Source organism: Triticum aestivum, chromosome 2B (assembly GCF_018294505.1).
Source record: "Triticum aestivum cultivar Chinese Spring chromosome 2B, IWGSC CS RefSeq v2.1, whole genome shotgun sequence".
Classification (NCBI taxonomy): domain Eukaryota; kingdom Viridiplantae; phylum Streptophyta; class Magnoliopsida; order Poales; family Poaceae; genus Triticum; species Triticum aestivum.
The window spans coordinates 247,756,374-247,771,034 of NC_057798.1; positions in this window are offsets into that span (position 1 = coordinate 247,756,374).

The following is a 14,661-nucleotide window of genomic DNA, read 5'->3' on the forward strand; positions in this document are numbered from 1 at the left end:
GTGGGAGCTCTGTAGCATTTCTGATATTATATGTGGATGACATATTACTGATTGGAAATGATATAGAATTTCTAGATAGCATAAAGGGATACTTGAATAAAAGTTTTTCAATGAAAGACCTCGGTGAAGCTGCTTACATATTAGGCATTAAGATCTATAGAGATAGATCAAGACGCTTAATTGGACTTTCACAAAGCACATACCTTGACAAGATTTTGAAGAAATTCAAAATGGATCAAGCAAAGAAAGGATTCTTGCCTGTATTACAAGGTGTGAAATTGAGTAAGACTCAATGCCCGACCACTGCAGAAGATAGAGAGAATATGAAAGATGTTCCCTATGCATCAGTCATAGGCTCTATCATGTATGCAATGCTGTGTACCAGACCTGATGTGTGCCTTGCTATAAGTTTAGCAGGGAGGTACCAAAGTAATCCAGGAGTGGATCACTGGACGGTGGTCAAGAACATCCTGAAATACCTGAAAAGGACTAAGGATATGTTTCTCGTATATGGAGGTGACAAAGAGCTCATCGTAAAAGGTTACGTTGATGCAAGCTTTGACACTGATCCGGACGATTCTAAATCGCAAACTGGATACGTGTTTACATTAAACGGTGGAGCTGTCAGTTGGTGCAGTTCTAAACAAAGCGTCGTAGCGGGATCTACATGTGAAGCGGAATACATAGCTGCTTCGGAAGCAGCAAATGAAGGAGTCTGGATGAAGGAGTTCATATCCGATCTAGGTGTCATACCTAGTGCATCGGGTCCAATGAAAATCTTTTGTGACAATACTGGTGCAATTGCCTTGGCAAAGGAATCCAGATTTCACAAAAGGACCAAACACATCAAGAGACGCTTCAACTCCATCCGGGATCTAGTCCAGGTGGGAGACATAGAGATTTGCAAGATACATACGGATCTGAATGTTGCAGACCCGTTGACTAAGCCTCTTCCACGAGCAAAACATGATCAGCACCAAGGCTCCATGGGTGTTAGAATCATTACAGTGTAATCTAGATTATTGACTCTAGTGCAAGTGGGAGACTGAAGGAAATATGCCCTAGAGGCAATAATAAAGTTATTATTTATTTCCTTATAATCATGATAAATGTTTATTATTCATGCTAGAATTGTATTTACCGGAAACATAATACATGTGTGAATACATAGACAAACAAAGTGTCACTAGTATGCCTCTACTTGACTAGCTCGTTAATCAAAGATGGTTATGTTTCCTAACCATGAACAATGAGTTGTTATTTGATTAACGAGGTCACATCATTAGTAGAATGATCTGATTGACATGACCCATTCCATTAGCTTAGCACCCGATCGTTTAGTATGTTGCTATTGCTTTCTTCATGACTTATACATGTTCCTATGACTATGAGATTATGCAACTCCCGTTTACCGGAGGAACACTTTGGGTACTACCAAATGTCACAACGTAACTGGGTGATTATAAAGGAGTACTACAGGTGTCTCCAATGGTCGATGTTGGGTTGGCATATTTCGAGATTAGGATTTGTCACTCCGATTGTCGGAGAGGTATCTCTGGGCCCTCTCGGTAATACACATCACATAAGCCTTGCAAGCATTACAACTAATATGTTAGTTGTGAGATGATGTATTACGGAACGAGTAAAGAGACTTGCCGGTAACGAGATTGAACTAGGTATTGGATACCGACGATCGAATCTCGGGCAAGTAACATACCGATGACAAAGGGAACAACGTATGTTGTTATGCGGTCTGACCGATAAAGATCTTCGTAGAATATGTAGGAGCCAATATGGGCATCTAGGTCCCGCTATTGGTTATTGACCAGAGACGTGTCTCGGTCATGTCTACATTGTTCTCGAACCCGTAGGGTCCGCACGCTTAAGGTTACGATGACAGTTATATTATGAGTTTATGTATTTTGATGTACCGAAGGTTGTTCGGAGTCCCGGATGTGATCACGGACATGACGAGGAGTCTCGAAATGGTCGAGACGTAAAGATTGATATATTGGAAACCTATATTTGGATATCGGAAGTGTTCCGGGTGAAATCGGGATTTTACCGGAATACCGGGAGGGTTACCGGAACCCCCCGGGAGCTATTTGGGCCATAGTGGGCCTTAGTGGAAAAGAGAAGGGGCTGCCCTAGTTGGGCTGCGCCCCCCCCCCTTCCCCTAGTCCTATTAGGACTAGGAGAGGTGGCCGGCCCCCTCCTCCTCTTTTCCCCTCCGAGGAATCCTAGTTGGACTAGGATTGGAGGGGGAATCCTACTCCCAGAGGGAGTAGGACTCTCCTGCGCCTCCCCCCTTGGCCGGCCAGCCTCCCCTCCTCTCCTCCTTTATATACGGAGGCATGGGAACCTCTAAACACACAAGTTGACACAAGTTGATCCACGTGATCTATTCCTTAGCCGTGTGCGGTGCCCCCTGCCACCATATTCCTCGATAATACTGTAGCGGAGTTTAGGCGAAGCCCTGCTGCTGTAGTTCATCAAGATCGTCACCACGCCGTCGTGCTGACGAAACTCTTCCCCGACACTTTGCTGGATCGGAGTCCGGGGATCGTCATCGAGCTGATCGTGTGCTCGAACTCGGAGGTGCCGTAGTTTCGGTCCTTGATCGGTTGGATCGTGAAGACGTACGACTACTTCCTCTACGTCGTGTCATCGCTTCCGCAGTCGGTCTGCGTTGGGTACGTAGACAATACTCTCCCCTCGTTGCTATGCATCACATGATCCTGTGTGTGCGTAGGAAATTTTTTGAAATTACTACGAAACCCAACACCAGCCTCTCACTCGGAGGCTTAGCTGCAGTCCAGTACTCGCCTAAGTGTAAAAAAGCCTAAGTTTGAAAAATCCTACCGAGTGGTGTAGGTCGACCACGACCCCCCCCCCCCCCGGGGGGGGGGGCTGCACCGTCAAGAAGAAGGACGAGATTGTACGAGCGATCCTCCAACTCGGGGGCTTAGCTGCAGTCCAATACTCGCCTAAGTTTAAAAAATCCTACCAAGTGGCGAGCGATCCTCCCACTCGGGGGCTTAGCTGCAGTCCAGTACTCGCCTAAGTTTTAAAAATCCTACCGAGTGGCGAGCAATCCTCCCACTCGGGGGCTTAGCTGCAGTCCAGTACTCGCCTAAGTTTTAAAAATCCTACTGAGTGGCGAGCAATCCTCCCACTCGGGGGCTTAGCTGCAGTCTAGTACTCGCCTAAGTTTTAAAAATCCTACCGAGTGGCGAGCAATCCTCCCACTAGGGGGCTTAGCTGCAGTCCAGTACTCGCCTAATTATAAAAAATCCTACCGAGTGGTGGGCGATCCTCCCACTCGGGGGCTTAGCTGTAGTCCAGTACTCGCGTAAGTATAAAAAATCCTACCGAGTGGTGAGCGATCCTCCCACTCGATCGGGGGCTTAGCTGCATTCCAGTACTCGCCTAAGTGTAAAAAATCCTACCGAGTGGTGCGGGTCGACCACGAAACCCCCCTCCCCCGGGGCTGCACCATCAAGAAGAAGGACGAGATTGTGCGTGCTGCCAAAGGCTCATCCAACAGCTGGTGCCAAGGCGAGCTGTTTTCAGGAACGTCAAGCCATTGCTGAATGCCTCACAGATGAGTTGATCAATGCTACCAAAGGCTCATCCTACAGCTAGTGCCAAGATGAGCCGCTTTCAGGAACGTCAAGGCCATTACTGAGTGCCTCGCTGATGAGCTGATCAATGCTGCTCAGGGCTCGTCCAGCACGTCAACTGCGGCCTCTTCCTCAGGAGCTGCATCAAAAGTACAAGAACCAATCCGAGTGAAGAACGAGTTCCGCTCGAAGACAAACACAACATATTCAAAGATAAACAAAGTTCAGATAAATCCAAAGGTTCCAAACTGCGGATTAAAGTGCTCGTGCGTCAGGCCCAAAGGAGTTTCAACGATTACAAAATCACTCAGCATTCCGAGGCAAATAAAGGTGAAGCATAATGTTTTCCGATCACTCGTCAGGAGAAGGGCTGGCTGGATCACAGAAGCTGTCAAGATCAATGATGTCTGCAATACGAGTGGCAGCCTCAAGGAAGGTGTCCATGAAGGACTGGAAGGTGTGCTTCTTAGTGTTCACAACCTTGAGAGCCGCCAACTTGTCTTCTCTAGCGTCCTTGTAGTGCACTCGGACCAATGACAGGGCAACGTCGGCGCCACAGCGAGCGGACGACTTCTTCCATTCCTGCACTCGGCCAGGAATCTAATTTAGTCGAGTCATCAGCGACTTGAGATCTTGTGAAAGTTCCGCCTGAGGCCAGAGTTCGGCGTCAACCCGAGTCATCGCCGCCTTCAGTCGAGCCAGATAAGCAACGGCGCCGTCCAAGCGTGATTCCAACCGCAGCAAGTTCATCGCAACGTCATCTTTCACAGGACAATTGATGGGGTCGAGACCTGTCTCGACCCGCCGGTCTCAGCTTCAAAATCCTAACAAAGTTCTTCACAATCATGAAAAAACAAGTGAGTCGACAATATAACAACATACTTCAATCGACGACAACTAACCAGTCGAGCGGCAGTACCTTCAAGCTTCAGAACTAGTTTGGCGGCAAGTTGTCCCAAATAGGACTCTAGCTCGCCTGTCCTGGCTCTGAGGCCCCAACTTCATTGGTCAGGTTCTCCTTGTCCTTCTTCAGTTGCTCAACTTCCCGATTGACTTCAGAGATGGCGGTCTTCAGCTTCGTGTTCTCCTCTTCCAACTTGCGGACCGAAGCCAGCTTCTTGTCTGCAAGCGCTGTATTCTCTCGTGCTTCCTTCTGAGTCGCGGCAAGGTCCTGATCCTTCTTCTCCAGAGCTTCCTTCATTCTCTCTAAAGAAACAACACTCTTCAGACAAGCCTGAAGCTGATGGTTTTCACTATGCACATCTGCTTGTGTGAAGTCACTTGGTTCAAAGAGACTGAAAGAAAAAAAACACTGAAAGGCGCGAGCTACTAGGTGGATGTCGATTGATTACCTCCCATGATGGTTGTTTCTTATTGAGCAGTCTTGAGGTTCTTCTTTGCAAGTTCAAGATCAAGTTCGAGGCTGATGTGCTTCTTCTTTAACTCAGAAAGCCGAGCTCCAAGATCACAAGACCTCTGCAGTCAGCGAAAGAGATATATCAGTCGACAGGAAAGAAAAGACAATGACAGTGAAAGTTACTCTAAGACTACTGCCGAATCAAAGATTCAACAATAGTCTCGGGGGCTACACCCAGTGGGTGCACTTAGCGTGCCCCCACCGATCTAGATCAACACTCAGCATGGTCTGCCCAGCGTGAGTCAAAAAAAACAAGGTAAAAAGAAGATTCTAAGACCTCAGCCGACTGCCAGCAGTCGATCGTGGTCTCGGGGACTACACCCAGTGGGTGCACTCAGCGTGCCCCCACTGGTCTGGATAGAATATTAAGACTTAGCACGAGTCGAGTGGAGTGGAAGACTTCCTAAACTCTAAAAACAGGCACACCCCGGTGGGTGATCAGATATAAAACAACATTCAAAAGTTCAGTCGGGAGTTCACTGACCTTAACATTGGTCTACAGAGCGGTGCTGGCATTATAGGCCACTTGGCTGGCCTCGTGCACCACCTTCACCTGCTCCATAACAAGGTTCACCTGGCGAAGAGCCTCCCTGGCAGCACTTGGTGAACCATCTGGGGTCTGGTATGCAGCAAAAAGTGATGGATCCAAGGCGGCCGAGGCAGCTACTGGGTCGGATGCGTGGAGTTGCACTGGAGCAGCAGGAGCCGGGGTAGTCGACCCCAACGGACAATCAGTCGTCAGCGGGTTGGCGAATGTGACGTTGGTCCGAGCCGGATCTCCGGAACGCTCGACCACCGCCTCAAGCACCGGCGTCGACTGAGGGACTTGAACTTCAAGCCCTCTCTTGCTTGAGCCCCCACCTCTCCTCCTCCTCTCCTGTAGAGGCACTTCTTCTTCTTCTTCATCAGGAAGCACGACGATGTCTCGCGGAACTGCAGTGAAAGCAAAACATCAGAAATTCAGCCGACCGATAACTCAATCGACTAATGAGTTCTGGTCGAACGGACTTACCAGCTCAGGAGGTGGTTGCGTCGTCGGTCTCCTTGTCTCCTGGAGCTTTGTCGATATCCATGTCAGTCGCAGCAGAGGTTGGGCTAGAAAGATACATGATACATTCGGTCAGAACAGAAGCTTCAGTCGGCCTAGATAAATGCAAGAAAGATACTCACCCTGAAGCAACAGGGACGTCCATCTTGATCCTCGGCAAAGTCTTTCGAGTCTTTGGAGGAGCAACCTTGGGCTGCTTGGCGACCTTCTCTGTCGGCTCCGGAGTCGATGTCCTAGTGCGCTTCTGCGTGTGGGTACTTGGGGCCATGTTCTTTCCGCGCCCGCCCGCCGGGTCATGGTGTTGCTTGGATCGGCGTTCAGAGCGCGGCGGCGAATCGACCGCTTCCTCGTCGTTTGACTCCTTGCTTTCCTCCTCCTCGTCTTCATCCGAAGATTCCCATTCACCGCTCTCCTCCATGCTGGCCTCTCCCACTTGATCCTGCTCTAGAACTTGTTCACCGTTGGGCATCAAATACATGTCAGTAAAAACCTACAAGGCAAGAAGTCGAGTAAAAGTCAGCCGAGCTCAAGGACAATCGGAATGTGTATGCAAAGACAGTCAGAATAAAGAACATACCTTGTCGGGCTTATTGTCGTCATTGAAGGGGACGACTCTCCTGGCTCCTCTGGGGTTGTCCTGGTTGCCTGTAATGCGCTTCAACCACATGGCCATGGTCTTGGCTGGCACTTCCTATGGATGAACAAGAGCGGTGTCGTCAGCCCCAGAGTACAGCCACATGGGATGGTCACGGGCCTGAAGAGGCTGGATGCGTCGACTGAGGAATACTTCCAACAGGTCCATGCCAGTAACATCCTCATTGATCAGTTGGACCACTTTCTCAACCAGCACATTTGTGTCCACGTTCTCAGCAGCAGTCACTTTCAGTGAGGAAGGAGTCTGGACACGGTCAAAAGTGAAGTGGGGAAGGCCAGTCGACTGACCTGGAGTTGGGAGGTCCTGGCAGTAGAACCAGGTCGACTGCCAGCCCCTAACCGACTCAGGGAGAGTCATGGAAGGGAAAGAACTCCTCTGCCTCTTCTGGATACCCAAACCCCCACACATCTGAATGACATGGGTTTTCTCGTCACTCGTTTTTGCTTTCTTCACCGACTGGGAACGGATGGTGAAAATATGTTTGAAAAGACCCCAGTGCGGTCGACACCCCAAAAAGTTTTCACACATCAACACGAATGCGGCAAGGTACGTGATGCTATTGGGAGAAAAATGATGGAGTTGGGCACCGAAGAAGTTCAAGAAGCCCCGGAAGAAAGGGTACGGAGGAAGCGAGAAGCCCCGATCAACGCGGGTGGCGAGTAGTACACACTCACCCGGTCGAGGCTGCGGCTCCATCTCCCCCTCAGGCAGCCTTGCTGCACCCTTGGCAATCAGCCCGGACTCCACTAGCTCATCCAGATCTTCCTGCCGGAGCGAAGACCGGATCCAATCGCCCTAGATCCAGCCTGGAGGCAGCCCTGAGCGCGATGACGACCCGCGGTTCTGCTTCTTGCCCTTCACCGCCCCCGTCGCCTTCTTCGCACGCTCCAGCGCCGCCGTCTTGTCCTTCACCATGGTGGCGGAGCGGCGGCGTTGAGAGCAGTGGAGAAGCAGAGGAAGAAGAATGAAAAACAGGCACGCACAGTGCAGGCGCCTCAGCTCTGTCGCCTTATAAAGGGCCACTTCCGAGTGGCTGATGCATGGGACCGGGCGATCCTGTCAAATCCCGCAACAGTCGCACGCAACATGCGTGGCGAAAAAGGTGGTGCGAAGATCGAGGCGCTACTATTTATCTGCCCCGCTTACTTCGGCACGCCCCGTCCCGCGCGCTTCCCCGAAATTTCATATCCCGTGAAATCCAGGATACACTGCTATCAATCGTGCCAAAGATTCTGCACCCCAAGACAGCACTCGGCAGATGATGCTAGAAGTTCAGTCGGCAACTCTCTGAATGGATCAAGGCGACTGAATCGATGCTGAAGTACCAACGTAAGCCTTCCGTCCTACATAAAACACTCGTGAGATGCAAAGCTTGGAAAAGTTCAACTTCAACCTACTTCCCACTCGAACCTTAATCCATTCGGGGGCTACAGATGAGGATACAGACCCGGGGTAGGGTCATAGGCCTGACCTATACGTCCTACCCATGGTCACTACCCTAGAAGATAAGAAGTCCAAGAGGCAACGAAGAACCCCCAGTCAAAGGTGTCGAGTGCCATCCACTCGACCAATCATATCACTCGGGTACCCCTCCTACCTGTTGTCACTCGACCATATGAGGAATCACTCGACCTACTGAAGGCCAGGAGTCACTCAGCACTGCAACGGTCGGACATTCACTCCGTAGTTTTTAAGGTCATTAATAGCACTTATGACTGGCGTTATCAGTAACACCCCTACTTTATGTACATTAAGCCCCTTGTAATGGAGGATGGCTGGGGTCCTGGCGCACTCTATATAAGCCACCCCCCTCCTCTGGGAGAAGGGTTCGCACCCCCTGTAACATCACACACATATAATCCAGTCGACCGCCTCCGGGCACCGAGACGTAGGGTTATTACTTCCTCCGCGAAGGGCCTGAACTCGTAAATCCCGTGTGTACACCTTCGCCATAGTTGAGATCTTGCCTCCCCATATCTACCCCCTTTCTACTGTCAGTCTTAGAACCACGACAGCGACCGCACTGGTTTATAAGCCCCAGTGCGGTAGCTCTCTCGAGCTCCTCTCTAAGCAGGCCCTTGTGGCCTAAACAATCTGTGCTGCCCCGTTGGGCCTACTGGGCTAGTGGGCATGCATCCTGGCCCAACTACAAGTTGGGTTTCTAGTCGTATGCAGGCCGCTATGGCCCAGTAGGCAGGCTTTTTTATTTTTATTTTTTGCTTTATTTATTTCTGAGTTGTTTTTTGCTGTATTTAGAATTTCTTTGTGAATATTTTTGCTTTAGGTACCAAAAATTACAAACTTTTTGTTAGTGTCAGTAGTTTCCAAATTTGAATAGTTTAAATTTGAATTATTTGAAATTTGTGTGAATCACTAGTTTGGGAATAACTTTACTTTAAAAATAGATTTTTCAGTGATTCTTTTTTCTTATGTTTAATATTGGTGTGTCTTATCATTATATTCAATTTGGTAATACTTAGATTATTTTAAGAAATAAAATGCCTCTGTAACAGATGAGTTTTTGTCCGAAACCCTCATACTTCGAAAGAGATTGTGCATTTTGTACACAAACTAGATCCAGTTTTTGCTGTAACCCTCTCTACTATTTTGCACATGCTATGTGGGTGAAATGATGATACCATGCCAACTTTCAACCTTTTCAGAGTTCATTCATAGTGCTTTTCAATTTCAGGGTCATTTAGCTCAAAAAAATCAGTAAGTGCATGAAAGATAACAAATGATGTCAGAAAGGGTTGAAAGTTGATGACGTGGCTTTGAATGGTGCATACCAAACGCACAAAAAGTCCGGAGTTGTAATAAGTTAAAAAAATGAATTGCCTTTGTAACAGATGAGTTTTTTCTAAAACCTTGATACTTCGAAAGAGATTGTCCATTTTGTATACGAAGTGCATCCAGTTTTTGCCGTAACCCTCTCAATTTTTTTGCACATGCTATGTGGGTGAAATGTTGATACCATGCTAACTTTCAACCTTTTTAAAGTTCATTTGTAGTGCTTTTCAATTTTAGGGTCATTTAGCTCAAAAAAATTAGTAAATGAGCTGAAAATTAGCAAATGAAGTCAGAAAGGTACACGTTTGTCCGAAGCACAAAAGTACATGTTTCAAATGCAAAACACATAAGCATCCTAACTATTACAAAGATTCCCTACTATCTTTGGGTGTGAAACTTTTTCTTTGCGTGTGTCCCTTTGCGCCGTAACCATGGACAATCTTCATCATTTAACTGAATGCTCGGGTTAATATTCACTGTGAAGGGAGAAATTTCATGAAACTTTTCATAATCTTCTGACATGTCTATCTTGTCATCCACTCCCATGATGTTTCTTTTCCCTGAAAGAACTATGTGGCGCTTTGGCTCATCATATGATGTATTCGCTTCTTTATATTTTCTTTTTCTCGGCTTGGTTGACATTGTCCTTCACATAGAAAACCTGCACCACATCATTGGCTAGGACGAATGGTTCATCTGTGTACGCAAGATTGTTGAGATCCACTATTGTCATTCCGTACTGCGGGTCTTCCTTTACACCGCCTCCTGTCATATTGACCCATTTGCACCGAAACAAAGGGACCTTCAAATCACGCCCATAGTCAAGTTTCGATATCTCCTCTATGTAATCATAATATGTGTCCTTTCCCCTACTGGTTGCTACATCAAAGCGGACACCACTGTTTTGGTTGGTGCTCTTTTTATCTTGGATGATTGTGTAAAATGTATTCCCATTTATCTCGTACCCTTTGAAAGTCATTATATTCGAAGATGGTAACTTGGACAGCAAGTACAGGTCATCTTCAATAGCGGTGTCATGCATGGTACGTGTCTGCAACCAACCGACAAAAGTCCTCATTTGTTCACGTGTAATCCAGTCTTTAGACTGCTCCGGGTATTTGGAGCTTAGTATATTCTTGTGTTCTTCCATATACGGAGCCACCAAGGCGGAATTTTGTAGAACTGTGTAGTGTGCTTCAATGAGAGAATGCCCGTCCATACATATTATTTGATCCGGTCCTAGCGTGCCATTTCCACCCAGTCTGCCCTTATGCCGCGATTCAGGAACACCAATCGGCTTAAGGTCAGGAATAAAGTCAACATAAAACTCAATGACCTCCTCATTTTCATGGCCCTTGGAGATGCTTCCTTCTAGCCTAGCACGGTTATGAACGTATTTCTTTAAGACTCCCATGAACCTCCCAAAGGGGAACATATTGTGTAGAAATACAGGACCCAGAACGGCAATCTCTTCGCATTGGTGAACTAGGACGTGCATCATGATATTGAAGAAGGATGGTGGGAACACCAACTCGAAACTGACAAGACATTGCACCAAATCATTCTCCAACCTTGGTATGATTTCTGGATCGATTACCTTTTGAGAGATTGCATTGAGGAATGCACACAGCTTCACAATGGCTAATCGAAGTTTTTCGGTAGAAGCCCCCTCAATGCAACTGGAAGCAGTTGCGTTATAATCACGTGGTAGTCATGAGACTTCAGGTTCTGAAAAAAATTCTCTACCATATTTATTATTCCCTTTATATTCGACGAGAAGCCATACGGTACCTTCATACTGAGCAGACATTCAAAGAAGATTTCTTCTCTTTTTTGGTAAGAACATAGCTAGCATGACCCTGATGTATGCCGTCCTTTCCGTGCATACGTTGCTGGTCCTCCCATGCCTCCGGTGTATCTTTTGTCTTCCCATACACGCCCAAGAAGCCAAGCAGGGTCACGCAAAGATTCTTCGTCACGTGCATCACGTCGATTGCAGAGCGGACCACTAGGTCTTTCCAATAGGGCAGGTCCCAAAATATAGATTTCTTCTTCCACATGGGTGTGCGTCCGTCAGCATCATTCAGAACAGATTGTCCGCCAGGACCCTTTCCAAAGATTACCTTCAAATCCTTGACCATATCATGTACATCATCACCGTTATGGTGGCGAGGCTTCGTCCGCTGATCTGCCTCATATTTGAAATGCTTGCCTTTTTTCTTACGGGATGCCTGCTTGGAAGAAATCGACGATGTCCCAAGTACACATTTTTCTTACAATTATCCAAATATATACTGTCGGTATCATCCAAACAGTGCATGCATGCACGGTATCCCTTGTTTGTCTGTCCTAAAAGGTTACTGAGAGCAGGCCAATCATTGATGGTCACAAACAGCAACGCATGTAGGTCAAATTCTTCCTGTTTGTGCTCATCCCACGCACGTACACCTTTTTCATTCCACAGCTGTAAGAGTTCTTCAACTAATGGCCTTAGGTACACATCAATGTCGTTGCCGGGTTGCTTAGGGGATGAGCATTAGCATCATAATGAACTTCTGCTTCATGCACAACCAAGGAGGAAGGTTATACATACATAGAGTCACAGGCCAAGTGCTATGGTTGCTGCTCTGCTCCCCAAAAGTATTAATGCCATCTGCGCTTAGACCAAACCATACGTTCCTTGCATCACCTGCAAAGTCCTCCTAGTACTTTCTCTCGATTTTTCTCCACTACGACCCATCAGCGGGTACTCTCAACTTCTCGTCTTTCTTACGGTCTTCTCTATGCCATCGCATCGACTTGGCATGCTCTTTGTTTTGGAAGAAACGTTTCAACCGTGGTATTGCAGGAGCATACCATATCACCTTGGCAGGAATCTTCTTCCTGGGAGCTCGCCCTCGACATCACCAGGGTCATCGCGGCTGATCTTATAACGCAATGCATCGCATACCGGGCACACGTTCAAATCCTCGTACTCACCATGATAGAGGATGCAGTCATTAAGGCATGCATGTACCTTCTGCACCTCTAATCCTAGAGGGCATACAACCTTCTTTGCTTCGTGCGTACTCTCGGGCAATTCGTTGTGCTTTGGAAGCATCTTGTTTAACATTATCAACAACTTCCCAAATCCCTAGTCAGATAAACCATTCTTTGCCTTCCATTGCAGCAATTCCAGTGTGGTGCCTAGCTTTTTCTTGTCAGCTTTGTAATTCGGGTACAACAATTTCTTGTGATCCTCTAACATTCACTGCAACTTCTTCTGCTTTTCACTTACGCAGTTTCTCTTTGCATCAGCAATGGCCCGACCTAGATCATCAGCGGGCTCATTTGATGCCTCTTCTTCAGCTTCTTCCCGCATTGCCGACTCAGCTTCTTTCCCCATTGTTGTACCATCGTATTCAGGGAACCCATGGCCAGGATAGCTATCGTCGTCCTCTTCTTCTTCATTGTCTTCCATCATAACTCCTCTTTCTCCATGCTTGGTCCAAACATTATAGTGGGGCATGAAATCGGACTCGGTGGACGTGAATGGTTCTTGACTTAGAGTAATTCAGATCATTCTTACAGCCAGCACATGGACAAGGCATAAAACCATCTGCCCGCTTGTTTGCCTCAATCGCAAGCAGAAAAGTATGCACGCCATTAATGAACTGGGGAGAGCATCGGTCATCGTACATCCATTGCCGGCTCATCTTCATTTACACAGCACCGAAAAGACCAAATTAATACAAGTTCACACATAAAGTTCATACAACACATATTCTCATAAAACAACATACAGATAACTCTCTAGCTAAAGCATTTAAATGCAACAACAAATGCAATCAAGATCGCAACTAAGGTAACAATTGATCCAATAGCATAATGATACCAAGCCTCACTATCGATGGCATATTTTCTAATATTTCTAATCTTCAAGCGCATTTTCTCCATCTTGACCTTGTGATCATCGACGACGTCGACAACATGCAACTCCAATTCCATCTTCTCCCCCTCAATTCTTTTCAATTTTTCTTTCAAATACTTGTTTTCTTTTTCAACTAAATTTAACCTCTCGACAATAGGGTCGGTTGGAATTTCCAGTTCACATACCTCCTAGATAAAAATATCTATGTCAACTTGATGGGCATAATTTGTCATAAACACGAAATGCAACAAATAGTTATAAAAGAGAATATACCACATCCGAATCATAACCCAAACAAGGGCCGACGGGGACGGATATCAAAACCATGGCACTATGTATAACAAACAACGTACGGGTAAGATAATTATACAACTAACTATATATCTAAATCACACAAGCATGAATTTTTCTTATATTAAAAATATAAGAACAAGAGGCTCACCACAACATGGAGCCGGCGACGGGATGGTGCGGGCGATCGACGGTGGTTAGGACAGAGACGGGAAGGCACTAAGTAAACCACACCTACATATGCAAACTAAGAGTTATTTTGACCTCAAATTGCATATAAATCAAATACTACCACATATAATTCCTAACAAAATAAAACCCACAAATCACTATACTTATAGAGCATTGTAAGAGCTAATCTAGCAATGAGAGATGAAAGGACAAAGTTGCTAACCTTTATGATCACTTGGATGGATGGGGTGCCTTCAAATCTTCACAAATTTTGGCAAAAATGGAGTGTGAGCTCGAGAGGAAGAGGAAGAAAACAAATGAGAGGAAAGGGGAAGAACAGAGCGTTCGGGATGGACGAAGGGGTTTATATAGGAAGACCTTTAGTACCGGTTTGTTAGATGAACCGGGACTAAAGGTGAACTTCTAGTCCCGTTTCGTGGCATGAACCGGTACTATAGGTGCTGGTGGGGCCGCAGCCTGACACTAGCCTGCCACCACCTCTTTAGTACTAGTTCATGGCACGAACAGGTACTATAGGTTAGCCACTAACCGGTACTAATGAGTGCCACCCGCCTAGCCGTTGGAACAGGCACTAATGGTCACATTAGTGCTGGTCCAGTTACAAACCGGGACTAGTGTGCTTCACATTAGGCCCTTTTTCTACTAGTGTCTTATTCCTTGGTCCTCTCCCCTGGTAGCGAGAGGTGTTTTCCCTAAAAAATTCATGGCTATGGATCGTGGAGAATGATAGACCCC